At 38.5% G+C, this 9,409-nt stretch overlaps 1 long non-coding RNA gene across 1 annotated transcript in view; it reads right to left on the bottom strand.

The window, feature by feature from the left end:
• Window positions 1–3,034: 3,034 nt before the first annotated feature.
• Window positions 3,035–9,409, bottom strand: part of LOC109482779 — a 7,972-nt gene continuing 1,597 nt past the window's right edge. The window contains exons 2-3 of the long non-coding RNA XR_002140977.1: window positions 3,503–3,610; window positions 3,035–3,267 (exon numbers count right to left, since the gene is read on the bottom strand). This is a non-coding gene — a long non-coding RNA (uncharacterized LOC109482779). The remainder of the gene's footprint in view (window positions 3,268–3,502; window positions 3,611–9,409) is intronic.

The following is a 9,409-nucleotide window of genomic DNA, read 5'->3' as shown; positions in this document are numbered from 1 at the left end:
GCTCATCTGGTGTGTGTAATGTAATCTAATGTTAACTAATAAGTTAAACATGTTCCAAATTCTCACATTTGAAAGGTCATTTTTTGCTATTTCTTATCTTATAGAATCAACTGAGTTGTACATTTTTTGCAATATTTTGCTTTCTTTGAACATAAAGTAAGAAGAATCTTCACTATATAAAAAAATACCTTGTACCTAGGGTGCTTGTACCAACCAACCAATTTCTAAAATCACTTTGAAATTTCTTTGGATAATTCTTCTCTTTGCTCCACCTCCCAAACAATATTGGATGAAGACAGAAAAGAGTAGTAGTGAAGTTGAAACTGTGCGCTAATAATTTGCATGTAGGGCAAGGTAAGGAAGACAGTGCCTTCTCTTTTTGTACTTCCCTGGAAACAACATCTAAGCACTGTCATTTTGTAAAGAAAAGAGAACCAGATAAACTATCGTACTAGTGTGCACAAACTAAGTCTTGAAACCAACTGTTACCATAATTCAGATATGTATAGAGCCATCAATCATTACTGTAACAGCATTTGTACTATTTGAGAAAAATGCTGACTGGTCGAAGTGCATCCTGTGAGCTCACTCATCTGTCTTGGCAAGATTTCTACTACATCTCTATTACACTCTTGGGGCTGTAGAACAGCATTGGGTTAGCTGGTCAGTAGACTACATGTAACTATCAAAAGGGGACTGTCTATTTAAATGGGGGAGGGGGGTAAACTGTAGGTAGCAAAGCTCATGCACTCCTTTTCAGCAGAAATACTATTGAATTGTGACATTGATTTGTCTAATTTGTGTGTAAATATGACAATAAAGTATATGACATTGTATGCAAAAACTGCATGGTGATGTGCAGCTACCTAATAGTATGTGATTCAAGCACTTGTACCTGTATTCATGGAACAGTCATAAGATATATTGTGTTGAATGAAAGAGATAGGTCTATAACTTAAAGGTAATATATATGCTCTAAAAGATGATTTGTAGAGATTACACATAGTATTGTTAAAATTGATTGTACAAGAGTGCCCAAGGTGCCCTAGACAGAGTATTTCATGTTTTCATATTATCTGATGATTTTTAGGAAAATTTGCCCTTCATGCATCCTGTGTAACTTGTTCATTGTATTGTAATCTTGATGTATTAGACTAGATGTATGGAGCAAGTTGGAGCTGTTATTTCCAACGTTAAAAAATTGGACTTATCCAGACTTTCTGCAACCTATGATCCACTGCTCACTGAGTCATGTTTGTTATTTGCATACTGTGATGTCATAGAAGTGCTGGGTTGCTCATTCCTAGACAAAGACTGGAGTTGAACGGTAAAGAAAATTGGGTAACTCCAATTTTGTGCATTGGAAATAACAGTTCAAACTTGCTTCATGATGACTTCTAGATGAAACTTTCAATGAACTTTCAAGATGAGACTACATGTACTTGTACTGTTGCCTGGCGCGAACACTTGTAATTTGTATCCCTGCTGTTTAAAATGAAGAGTTTATATTTGATTATGAGCTGTAAGAAATTATGTCTTTACATGTATTAAAGTCTTTGCATTGACAGTATAACACAAATGCATCTTTTTAACACAAATACCAAAGAGGTTTAACATCAAGGAAGTGCAACCAAGTTTTCAGTACCATGGAAAGGTCGCATCAGTAAAAACTAGAGTTCCATGATCTCATACCTTTGCCAAATTAAGAGAACCTTTATGACTAACAAATTACAAATGTTTCTTATCGATTATCCAAATACGATCCTCATCTGCATGATTTATATCAGTTGAAAATATTCTCCATCCAAAGTCTGTCTCATCTTAACAAAGGTCATTCTAGCATTTCCTCATAAATTATGCAAATGAGGTTCTGATTGGAAAAAGTTGCGTGTAATGATGTTCATGTTCACTTAACTTCCAAATGCTGGAAGTATGAAATTCCTGGCCGTTACCACTATGCAATTAGATGCAACAGTTTATTCGCGGTCCCAAAATAGCGCCACCGGGCGATTAAAATCATCATTACAGGAAAACACGCACCTAGCAAGTGCAAGCATGTAACGAACCGCTAGGGGTCCTCATTGGCACGTGCGGATGATTCAGGTAAACTAACATACTGCGACAAAATGCTGTGATAGGGCGAGAAAATTAGGCTACGAGGGTCAAAGGCCACAAAATAGTTGACTGAATGATCGAAGGCGTTTCGTAGCTCCTTGAATCACCTTGCAATGATTATAACGTTTCTTGACGTTGATCTTCAAGGCCAGGTGAGTGTTGAACCTATAATTCATAAACTACATGATATTCACTTGTTTTACTGTAAAATAATGGAAACAAGAAAGGGTAGGTTAACCATTAAAGTTTGCGCTGATGTCATAATATGACGATAGTTGCGGAGAAGATAAAGGATCGGGAACTAATAAAAAGGTCTGGTAACCAGGCTAGCAAATTTGCGGAGAGGTTAAAGACTTCGAAGCTAAAAAAAACGTGTAAGTCTGGTAAACAGTTCTTGGCAAGCTGTCCGATTGTATTGGGGGAGACGGAGGCCACTGCCTGCAGTACTACAAACAGTCAATAGTCGGCGCTTAAGGAATACCGTGTTAAACTGCCGTACGAGTGTTATTCATACTACATTTTTCATTTCTTCCGCTACACGGCGCTTTTAGACCGTTGCATGATTTATTGCATATTACTTGAATAACTTCATTATGGAATGTGATAAGACAGATGAGCTGTCATGCTCCTACCACTACTACTACTACTTTGCATCATTTCTAAGTTATGAAACAAGATGGAGAACTTTGGAAAAGCTAGAGTTCCATGATCTTAAACCTTCGCCAAATGATGTTAACCTTCATGATTGACTGATTATAAACGTGCAAATAAGATCCTCATTTGTATGAATTATATCAGTTGATCATATTACCTTCACAATACTAGACCTTTCTCCTTTTCAGGAACTCTATAAGAAAGCATATTATTTCCCCAACATAAAAGTTCAAGAAAATTCAGAAGAAAGACAAAAACACACAAATGAGGACAGACTTTCATTTATTTTATTGCACATTTAAATTTTTAGTCTAAGGCTCAGTTTTACAGTAAGACACTCATTTCTGTGTTACAGTATTAATCAGTGTGATATTACATGCGCAGGAATACGCAAAATATCTGCAGCACTTAGGACTTGAACTAAGCAGCTCTTGCTGACACGTCATCACACAGCAGTGGCCTTGTGGTGGCTGTTGCCTTGGCTTTCATCATCAGGGCCTGAAGGAGGCATAATGTTACAGTCAGTATCATCAATTATGCCGGGGAGCTTGTAGTCAGATCCAACCATATGAAATGAGAGTGACACAAAGTCTTAAAGGAATCTTTGACCACAATGGCAGAACATACAGCACCTGTGCAAGACTTCTGAGAGAATAAAGATTCTGGAGCTAAAATAGGTCTGGTAACCAGGCTATTTATCGGGTGGGTACACAGTAAACACCCCTGCACGTACCGGCTTTTACTGCTTGGGCTGTGACGACCACTTGGGAATGTTGAAGGTGACCCAGGCTGGGATGGCTCCGATCCCCGTCACCATGACAAGCCCGCCTATGATCAGCTCCTACATGTACAACAGAACACAGAAACGTCCACTCACGCATGATGTACAAAATGAATAAACTGGTGGACGTACCAACCTCATAAGTATCTAATAGCAGCCCAGAAAAGAACAAGAAACAGTGACTGTCATGCCTTCAAATCAGAATTATCAACCAAGAGTTGAGGTGTTCAAAAACTTGAATGTACTTTCCAAGAACTATCATAGAGTGGAACTCCTTTCCACCAAGCACAGTTGGGGCATCATTTAAACAACTCCTGCAATAAATGTGCAAAGATTGTGTGTAACACAAGTCGTTTTGTGTAATATAGCTAGCTTCTGCCGTGCCATGTGCCTGTGAAGTTGGTGTGTTACACCAAAGGGCTGTTCTCCCGGTTATACCAATACAGATGCAGAACACACGGAATTGAAAAGGGATCTCTCAAACCACTTTGGCACACCGAGGGGGTTATAATTATATTGTGGTCGTGACAAGAAAGACAGATGCTGCCATTTACAGTACATGTACACACAGGTTCATTGCTCGGGGGAAATTCGGAGCAATTTAAGTTGAACAGCAAGTCTCAAATGCCCAATCTCTAGAGGCAGGGGCAGACTGACCATTAATGCATTAGGGACTGCTCAGGTTCTCCTTCTTTCATTGATTAAGGCCACACCAATTTAATTTGCTGGTTCTCACCTTCCAGCTTCATTTTTTTCTGATTTGCCAAAAAAAAAAAACATTTCAGGCTCTGCATCAAAATGCTAATATTTTGGCCCCAACAGTCCCTTTTATGTTCCAGGTTTTCCATCTGATCTATCAATGCAGTGCTTTGACTTAAAGTTTGAATTCATTGTTTTAGTTGCAAATCAGCCTGGTATGTTGGCTTCATGTATGTAAAATACAGGTCCAAACTGCATAATATTACTAGTATTATAAAACTCTAGGTCATCAGAATATTGATTGCAATACAGACAGCATATGCTGAATAGGGCACATTGTCATTATTGAAGTCAATGGTAAGCCAGTTCTCAGCAGTCTTTCCCTGTCCTTGGTGCTGACTGCCTTCCCTTTGCATTACTATACAACAGTATACATGTGTATTCAGTGTGTTTCACCTTGAAGTGGTCAGTAACGTTATATGAAGCTCTAACCCTCCATAACGTTACATGTACACACTATATTCCCTGTCCTTGGTGCTGACTGCCTTCCCTTTGCATTACTGTACAATAGTACATGTTAGAGGTTGTAAATATTCAGTGCTGTTTCCAACTTGAAGTGGTCAGTATATGAAACTCTAACCCTCCATACATAACACTATATTCCCTGTCCTTGGTGCTGATTGCCTTCCCTTTGCATTACTGTACAATAGTATGGGTTAGAGGTTCTAAATATTCAGTGTGTTCCAACTGGAATTGGTCAGTATATGAAACTCTAACCTCCATATATATACATCTAACACTATATTCCCTGTCCTTGGTGCTGACTACCTTCCCTTTGCATTACTGTACAATTATATGTTAGAGGTTCTAAATTGGTGTGTCAAACTGTACTCTATAGTGGAGCAACTCCCCTGGCATGTTATCTCTCCATTTGGCCAATTTCCACTCTTTCCAGAGACCTCCCAAAGCCTGCAAAAGGCTAATCGATCCATTTAGCAGGAAATTTAAGGAAATGAGATAACCTTTTCTGGAACCTTTGACCTAACTTCCTGTTAGTGTTTTCAAAAGTCTGACATGTAGAAATCACATTGAGGAAACACAAGCAAGCACACAAACTAACAGATAATCCTAAAACAAAACCTTTGTTCACAGACTGAGGTAACAATGCAGACACTGTCACATTATCTTAGTCATTACTTTCACACATACAGTCAATGCTAACCTGACAAAATGATGGACTAAGCAGAGTCTTTCTGGCACAAATGCAGGAATAACGTCGAGTCAAATTACACGTAACGACAGTCTTGTACATGCCAAGGAGATGAGAGTATGTACCGTGCATGCATAGGCAATCGGCTTCCGCCCGGGGTCAAATAATTATTGATCACAACTCTCTCTCCAACAATGAACTTGATCCGCCCGTCTGTTCAAACTCCTTATCTCACCTTCACAGCCCAAACAAGCTCCATAAGCTCAGGTCTCTGTGATGGATACATACTGTAAATCACTTTTTTTTTTGTGGTACTTTTATATCCACATTTTTTGCGGTAACTTCTGTACTGCAATCATTACCATGAACAAATAATTCGCTGACTTTCTTTTTTCTGCACCTGCTGCCACTGTGAACATATAATTCTGCGAACATGTCATTTTTTCTCAGACCGAAAACTTTTGCTCCCGCAGACGTAAAGTGATTTACAGTACTCAGTAATGTATAACCCTTCACTGAAGGGCTGTCTGAAGGTTACTGGCCTTATAGGATCCATACTTAAAGTCCCTCTAAGGTGACTATAGAAGGCATTACAGGTGCATACGGTAACAAAGATGTTGCCATTTTCTTTTATGAGAGACCAAATGGGACTGAACAGAAATGTTACTAGAATGGCTATAAAAAAAACAGTTTTACATCCTCGTTACCGAAGGTAAAGGTTTGTAGTTGCAAAGATTTTTATGTTACACAGTTACGAGATGCCCTTTAATAGATTTATATTTTTGTAGCAAATTGGAGTTGCATGTCTGATAGCACCTAATTACCTGACTTTCATGCTAAGAATTTAAGCTCCGTGGTTAACATATTTTATGTTTTTTCTATATGAAATATCTTGTAGGGATGTCATTTTTTACAAATGGCATTTTAACGCTGAGGCCGTTTAGATTTAACTACCAGGTTTTAGTACCGGATTTCCTGTGTCTTTATGAATTTGTACACATAAAAAATTCATGTAGAGTTAACCCAGATATATCACCAGTTCTTATGACTTTAGCAATGAACACTTCTAAGAAATGTTTTAACAGTATATTTGCATTTTATGATAATAAAGTCAGAAAAATTTCTACAATAGATGTATTTCTAAATAATCACATGTCTAAGGGAACAATGTTCAAATTATTATCCTTTATAATTAATCCCAAAACAGTGATATCATCAGGACTTAGACTGAAGACGATTATGGATGTCTAGCACATCCGTTGGCAGACATCAGTTGACTGTAACTGATCCACCATGACCGAACATAAAATGCTGAACGTCTACATGTAAAACACTAAGGACTCGTGGGGGGATGTTACAATTACTGGTACTGTCAGCAGGCAGCATGATTTGAATTGTTACCGTGTTTTATGACGTCTGGTGACGCACTTTGCATGAAAACACCAAAATTATGGCTAAACTTGGGTCTGAAGATGTGAAATATCTGTGTGTTAATAGTAATTGTATTCTATGATTTCAATTTTCATCATATAATTTTTTTGTTTTGATAAGAATTACAGTATTATAGAATTATTGTTACTGTATATAATGTCTGGTGACACACTTTGCATGCAAAAGTATGGCTAAGCTTGGGTCTACAGAAGTATATAATCATATACATGTATGTGAAATACTTGAATTCTATGATTTCATCACATCCAAATTCTTGCTTTGAGGCTCACTTTATGTAGTGACTCTGAAATGAAATTTTAGAATCTTGCATTTGCAGACAGGTGAAGATTGTATTGTTCTAGGAAGACATGAATAGTTTCAAAGAACACAGGATGACACTCAAGCAACTAGATAGATTTTGAAAATCTTAATTCAACTGTTAGCTTACGTATCTCATTACCTGGATGTCAAACCTTTATGTTTTCAAAGAATCTCATTTTAAAACCTAAGCCTCCTGCTGCCTAACCCCATGTATCCATCCCACAACCAATAGAAATTTGGCAATGAATGCCTTAGAAATTCTGACATACTCATAGTGATACATGTAAAGCTCAAGACATGTACATGTAATTCTACAAAAGTGACTTCGTAAAAAGTAAGTTTCTCCTATTGCAAATTGCAAGGTGTGGTTTCATTTCAAGCCAGCAGTATTGTGTTTCACCTCTGCTCTTTCTCTAACCTTTTCTGAAAAGAATTTGGGATGGTAAGTTCACAATTATATATATGAGTCCTAGCATTGCTAGCCAAGCTAGCCATCCTATTGCATTGCTAGCCAAGCTAGCCATCCTATTCTAGTCCTATTCTGAATATGATTGCTGAAGATGAAAACAACATTCTTAGAACTGGCAATTTCATTGCACCATGAATATAAACATCCAAATTTAGTCTTCTTGTGTGTTCAGCCTGTAACAATCTTGAACTAACAGGGATGAAATAATCGCAGACATCAGTGTCAACGCCCATGCTTCCGGCCCATTTAACAGCCTGACAAGGTAATGGAATTTTCCCCCCAACAGTGATCAACAGATAACAGTAGACATTATCTTGCAACAGTGAAGATAAAACATGAAGTGTCAAGTTTGGGTAAGTGGTACTGCTACAGAACCAGTCCTGACATTCAATAAAAAAATCAAATCAACAATGAGAAACTTCTCTAGCTAGACTGGTTACCAAACGTACATGTATTTTAGCTCCCGAGTTTTTAATGAGGGTCTGCATGCCCTTTTTCGTTAACCGTTATGGGCTATTTTAATTTACCGTTAATCGTTGCCGACCCGCTCTAATTCAACGTTAAGCGTTATCAGTATATTCATCGTGAAGCGTTATTGGTCGTTTTAATTCAACGTAAAACGTTAGTTGTCATCCTAAATTCAGCGTTAAGCGTTAATGAATAATTCTTCGTTACGCCTAATTTTGCCTTTCAAAGTGCAGGAAAATGCGTCTTTGAAGGTTTAAAAATACAAAATTTCCCGGGGGAAAAATACAAAATTTCCCCGGACCCCCTACATTGCTCACGCCTTTGGCGCTCGACTCGCGCTTCTGCGCTCGGTCAAAATTTCCCCGGACCCCCCTTCATTGCTCACGCCTTTGGCGCTCGACTCGCGCTTCTGCGCTCGGTCAGTTTTCCCGTCAATTTCCGAAAGTTTGCGGAGAGTTACAGAATTTTTTTAACGAATCCGTCAACCTTGACAGGCAAATCAACAAAAATCTTGAGTAAAATATGAAAACATCAGAAGGACCAACAAACACTCTCAACACCATGATTTGCCTCTCCAAATGCGGGAAATTGCGTTTTTGAAGGCTTAAAAATCCTAAATTTCCCGGGGGAGCATTCCCCTGGACCCCCCTAGATTAATCCATCGGTAAAAGTGGGCAGACTGAAAAAATACAAGCTGACCGACGTCGACTCGGACTCCCCTTTATTTGTGGACGCACTCTGGGACCAGGGCAGGTGGGAAACACAGGGAACACATACCTTTAATGCATGCTTCATTACATGTAAGGTATACGTAATTTTGTCAGTGATCACCTTTTCTCACAAAGCGAGATACCAAATCCAGTGCAGCTCGAAAAAAAAAGCCTGTCAATTTACCGTTAAGCGTTGCCGACCGTCCTGAATTTACCGTTAAGCGTTATCAGCCCTGCTGAATTTACCGTTAACCGTTGCCAGGACCCCCCCATGCAGACCCTCTTTAATCCACTTCTATTTGCAGAGAGGACTCTGGAGCTAAAATACAAAGTAGGTTTGGTAACCAGGCTAAAAATTCCTTAGTGATGTAACATCTGTGTCCATAATATCACCAGGGTCCATAATATCGCCACCTTGAGAAATAGTGTGCTTAAAGATATAATTTTTTACCGCAACATACTTTTGGTATGCACTCCTGCACACATCAAATGTACATACCTAAGGTTTGTTGCAGTAAAAATATCTTTAAGCACACTATTTCTCAAGGTAG

Source organism: Branchiostoma belcheri, unplaced genomic scaffold (genome assembly GCF_001625305.1).
Source record: "Branchiostoma belcheri isolate BF01 breed outbred unplaced genomic scaffold, Haploidv18h27 scaffold60, whole genome shotgun sequence".
Classification (NCBI taxonomy): Eukaryota; Metazoa; Chordata; class Leptocardii; order Amphioxiformes; family Branchiostomatidae; genus Branchiostoma; species Branchiostoma belcheri.
Note: the sequence above shows the minus strand (reverse complement) of the source record. Positions and strands in the feature narration are given on the sequence as shown.